Here is a 5,731-nt window from a genome sequence, read left to right as displayed (position 1 = left end):
ATTTTGAGTTTCAGTTCTTTGAAATAAATGTCACGGAGAACAAGAGTTCAGTGTAGCATGTGCTATTCAGTAAAATGAAAGAATTAGTAAAGGGGTCTGAGCATTTTTGCACACAATTATCTAAAAAGTCTAGCATAAATGTCTGTGTTTACATGTTAGTGCCTGTGTATGTTAGTTTAAGCATCTGTCTCTCTGAATGTTTATATATTTGAGTGTCTACGTGCATCTATGTGTGTTTTAATGTCAGTATGTCTGCAGGATGTCTTTGTTTTCGTGCATGAATGGGCATGTCTGTATGTCATTGTTTATGTATGCATAGTATGTGTGTAGTTATACCTAAATACTTGCTTTTTACAGTTTCATACCAATTACAAGGGACTTATACTGTATGCCATTTGTTTTTTACCAAGAAAAATACAGCAGGAATATTGCTTGGGCAGTAGATAATCTCTGTCTTAATTAAGCAATCTTATAACTACAAAAGTATAAATGGAATATATTATCTAAAGAAAGATCTCTTATCTGGAAAATCCAAGGTCCCAAGAATTCCACATAACAGATCCAATACCTGTACTGCAATACATCAGTATAAAAAGCACTAATATGAAGTTTGGGCCTACCATGCAAACACTAAAGTCCCAATTAGAAAGAAATTTAGACTTTGTGGGGGAGCTAACCCAAGATAAAATACAGTGGCCAGCAGGCATGCCTAAAAAAAATATTTCTCTTCTGTTCAGGGTTATCAAAATAAATGAGGAGCAATATATTGTAGATCCCTGGGTTGCCTAAAATACATTACTGATACGCCTGTATTTTGTCCTAAATACCCAAAATGTCGAAAAAATGTTTTAGAGCAGCTTGATGGGAAATGGCACCACATATTTATGCTCAGTGAGGAGTGATCCACACCCTTAAAAAAAGAACTAAGGGGCACATTTACTTACCTCGAGTGAATGAATAGAAGAAAAAATACTTCGAATTTCGAACGTTTTTTTGGCTACTTCGACCATCGAATTGGCTACTTCGACCTTCGACTATGACTTCGAATCGAACGATTCAAACTAAAAATCGTTTGACTATTCGACCATTTGATAGTCAAAGTACTGTCTCTTTAAAAAAAACTTCCCCCCCCTACTTCGCCAAGTAAAACCTACCGAACATCAATGTTAGCCTATGGGGAAGGTCCCCATAGGCTTTCTAACAAATTTCTGGTCGAAGGAAAATCGTTCGATCGATGGATTAAAATCCTTCGAATCGTGCGATCGTGCGATCGAACGAATTGCGGTAAATCCTTTGACTTCGATATTTGAAGTCGAAGGATTTAACTTTGACAGTCGAATATCGAGGGTTTAATAACCCTCGATATTCGACCCTAAGTAAATGTGCCCCTAGGTGTACTTAAGTAAGCATGCAATGATATATATCTTAATATAAAGGGAGACTTACACATCTTTACATAACAGCACCAATAAATACCAATACATGGTATGTGGATATAGTTGATCAAATGTAAGACACTTTTCCCTTTTACCTATAATCAAGTATAAGCATCCCCATTATCAGCACTTTCACTTGTCTATCCTACATTTTTTTAGCTATTTTTGCCACTTGATTCTCACCACAAGAAATTCTACTCATCTAATATGTAACCCATAAAAAATATTGGTGTAAAATACAGGAAAACATGATATAAAATCAGGGAAAGGTACCCATTGAAATGCATTATAAATTGGTGGGACCACAAAAAAACGGTATAAAATGCAGGAAGACGTAAAAACATGTAAAATTGAGGTTTCGCTGTATAAGTAAATCATTTTTATCAAATAGTAATTTGATTATCTAAACTAGGTACAGTTTATTCAGGCACAAATCAGCATTTCCATTTTAATTATAGCATCCCTTTAATTGTTGAGATTTCTGTCTTTGTTGTAGATAATAGTAAAACACTGACACTCGTCTTCCCTACCTTGCTAGCCTGCATTCAGAGAAAAAAAGTGTATCCTCAATAAAACCCCTAAAGATGCAACCAGAAAGAAGTAAAGCTTTGATATTACAGATCTTACAAAACAAAATCCTAAATTAAACATGTGGGCTGTGTCATATGCTTTTATTGAAGGTCAATTCATACTTTATACATAAAATGTTGTAAGAAGCATATTAATACTAAGCAGATGCATAATTTTGAGCAGGAATAATAGGGCAGCCTTGAGGTGAAAAAGTAATACTGATATCTTTTTACAGGCCTAATTAGCTGTTGAAATTCTAGAGCAACAGATTCCCAAGAAAAATGGGCAACTAACTTCCACTACAAAGGTTTAAGCTATGCTTATGAAAACAACTGAGAGTGAAACAAAGCAGGTCTGAACATAATACACAGATATTCATGTTATTCAAAGGAGCATAGCTACTGCAACATAGGGAACAGAAGCGTAGGTTAAAAAACAACCTGTGTCAATAATCTAAAAAGGACATGCTTTGGTGGTTATTAATCAAAGTCCAAATTTGATCTCAACATTTCCAGCCACAAACTCCGATCTAATCCGCACAGGTTTTTTCGGCATATTTATTATTAGGTTTTCCAGAAAATTTGCTTTGTGGGAAAAAAATCTGATCTTCACAATTTTTTTTCCGGATTTTTCACCCAAAACTCAGAATTCTTATGCTTTCTGCCCAAAAACTTTGAGGTATTGCACAAAACCCGCCACACATCAAAAAATCATTGGGACTTCTTCCATTGACTTATATGCAACGTCGACAGGTCTGAGATGATGGATTTTCTGATTCAAACTTTTCCAACCTTAGGTATAATAAATTCCGAAAAATTCGGGATTTTTTAAAAGTCTGAATTCATACTGAAAAAAAATCACAAATTTTTTCAGGATTTTTGCATTCTGAGTCTAGTAAATAACCCCCTTAGTGTACACTTTAAAAGGAGCAAAACTACACAGATCAAACTATCATAACATTTAATAAATAATCAATATAAATACATCTAATAAATATATCAATATACTCCTTTGAATGCCCCTTGTTAAGATTAACAATTGATAGACAGTTAAATATTTGAATGCTGACATGAAAGTGCATTAATGGACACTAATGTTTTCCTATCATATTGTTTTTAGATACCAATGTGCCTCAAAACTTTAATGCCAGGCTCCAATAAAAACATGATGATTTAGTTATTTCAGTTCCACTGCTATTTTATATGGTAAATGGTTTCATATTTAAATAGGAGGCCCAAAATAATATATAACAAAAGTACAGGTAAAGTGTATATGTATTTATTTAATGGCAATAAAACAGTTTAATGCCCATACATCTGATTAGTGTATACAGATGTTTCCAGTAAAATGTAAAATAACTTCAGAATGTGTATTTTTAAACATTGGTGTGGATTTGGGAGTAGCATGTGGGCAAAATTTAATCCAACCACTAACAATTGCATTATGTTATGCATTATCGAACCAATTAAGTATTAAATGTCAAGAGTATGCATGACTAAAAAACACATCAAAAAAAGATATGCTTTGGGTTAAATACCACACCTGACTAAGGCTACTGCCCAAAACATTTAGTTTGTTACCTTAAAAATGCTTTTTGCAGTTGATGTGTAGTTCTACCTACTGTTGTTTGTCTAGAGTAACTTTAAATAAGAAATGTGTTGAGCAGTAATTAAGTCACTGCTTAACTACTGTGCCCTTGTTGCCTTGGGTGAGTAACTTAAACTCTAAAGGGCAGAGACTTTCTGTGCCTGAAACATCTGCGTACTGCACTAGCTATAATTAGCAGTTCTATATAAGAAGAGGAGAAAAATAGATTCTGTGCAGATTGTGGGAAATAACTGCATAACACAGAAAAGCAATCTCTGTCCATCGCAAATGAATGAGACAAAACTATTTCCAGTGCTTTCCAATATATCAGATATTCCTGGACCTTTATACTAAGGCTTCACTTTGCAACCCTCTTCCACCTTTAAAAAGCACAGCCATCGACCATGTTTTCAAATGATAAGTGCCAAAGGTAGACAGAGCAGTGCTTGTACATTTTTCAGATAGTCTCGGTTTTTAATAGTTAAGGATTCTAGTCAGAAAACTGACTTTTCCCAACTCGGTTTATAAAGCTAGGTCCTTAAAAATTTCATTCTCTGCCAACTATCTTGAAAATCATTGGCAAGACATGAAAATTACTATGCAGTGCAATTACTTCTTTTTAAAATACGAGTGTATGGTGAAATATTTTATGCATATTGTCTTCAAGCGCACCTTTAGGCCACATTTACTTTTTCACTGTCATACCTGCCATTGCGTGACATTTAATGAAGAATGTTAGCTGTGTATGACAGGTGGTAATAAAGTGCAGGCTATGCAGACCTACTTTAGTATCTCTCATTGCATGTGAATCTCACTTACATCTAAATAGTATCACTCATGTCCACACAGAGGGCCCCTATGCATTGTTAGATTGTCACTCATAAATATTATAACCGATTCATTATAGTTTCAGCTTTTGTGTGAATACCCTTAATGTCAGTCATATTGGCCAACAAACCATGGCAGGTTTAGATTTCTACGCCTAGCAAGTGTCCATCATTGTCACTGACAAGCATACATTTTTAAAAAATTGTCACTCACGACCGAATAATTACCCCCTTTCGCTTGACTGAAGTGTCACTCATAAAGGCTGTAATTAAACAGTAATAATTATTCCCGAATGTCAGTCAGGTTATCAACCGCATGGGTCGGTCTTCAACCTCCATCAAAATTTAATCAGGGAATTGTTGAATACCTCAAATTGGATATATTTTGTGGTTTATTGTATTTGAAAGTCTAGCTGTGGGGGAAGAAAACATTAAGTTTCATGCTATTCAGAATGCAGGTTGCAGATTGTCGGGCATGGCATATGATTGTGTGACACTGCCTTTCCTGAAATGAGACTAATAAATGGACTATTCTCAAGGGGGAAAAAAACACATACAGCTAAAAAAAAAATCCACTATTCCATTTTTGGCACATACCTCAAGTAAGGTACTGGATCAAATACATGAACTTTCAATAAATATTAATATATTGTATTATTCATGTTTTTTTTTTTTTGCTGTAAAAAGGCAGGATGGGATAGATGGTGGGTGAAAATCATGCATTTTTTTATTGCCTATAGATTAAAATTAAAAAAAAAAAACTGGTAAAAAAAAAAAACAAGGATGAATTTACCAAGCACAACAGTCATTATCATATATTGTTTTTATGGTAAGCAACTTGTTAAACTTTGATGTAGAACGTACTGCTTCAGGAAACTACTATGATTCTGATTTGTTTGTGGCTTCCTAACACAAAACACTGAGTCAAATGGGCTGATGGATTTCAGGGTTAAATGTAATATAGGCAGCAGCGCAAACGTCTGTATGTTGTGTTAAAAGTAACGTCGTACGGTTTGTTTCAGCTGCCTTTTTTTAATATGTTTTTCTAGGTGCGTAGTTCACTTGTAGCACCCACTCAAGTACCGAGAGCAGCTCAGGTTCCGCCGCCCACAGACCCTCATGCTTATCCACACCTCCCACAATTCCTGCCGAGCCCCTGCTGACGTAACCGAGCCGCGGCCCACCTGATCTGTCAACTTCGGTCACGTGATCCACCTCCCGAGAGCCGCCATTTTGAAGCGCTGTGGCTAGAGTTGTCGGCGTGCGTGCTCTATTTTTAGGTGTAGGGGGGGGACCGACCGTTGTTGGAGA

Source organism: Xenopus laevis, chromosome 4L (assembly GCF_017654675.1).
Source record: "Xenopus laevis strain J_2021 chromosome 4L, Xenopus_laevis_v10.1, whole genome shotgun sequence".
NCBI lineage: Eukaryota > Metazoa > Chordata > Amphibia > Anura > Pipidae > Xenopus > Xenopus laevis.
Note: the sequence above shows the minus strand (reverse complement) of the source record.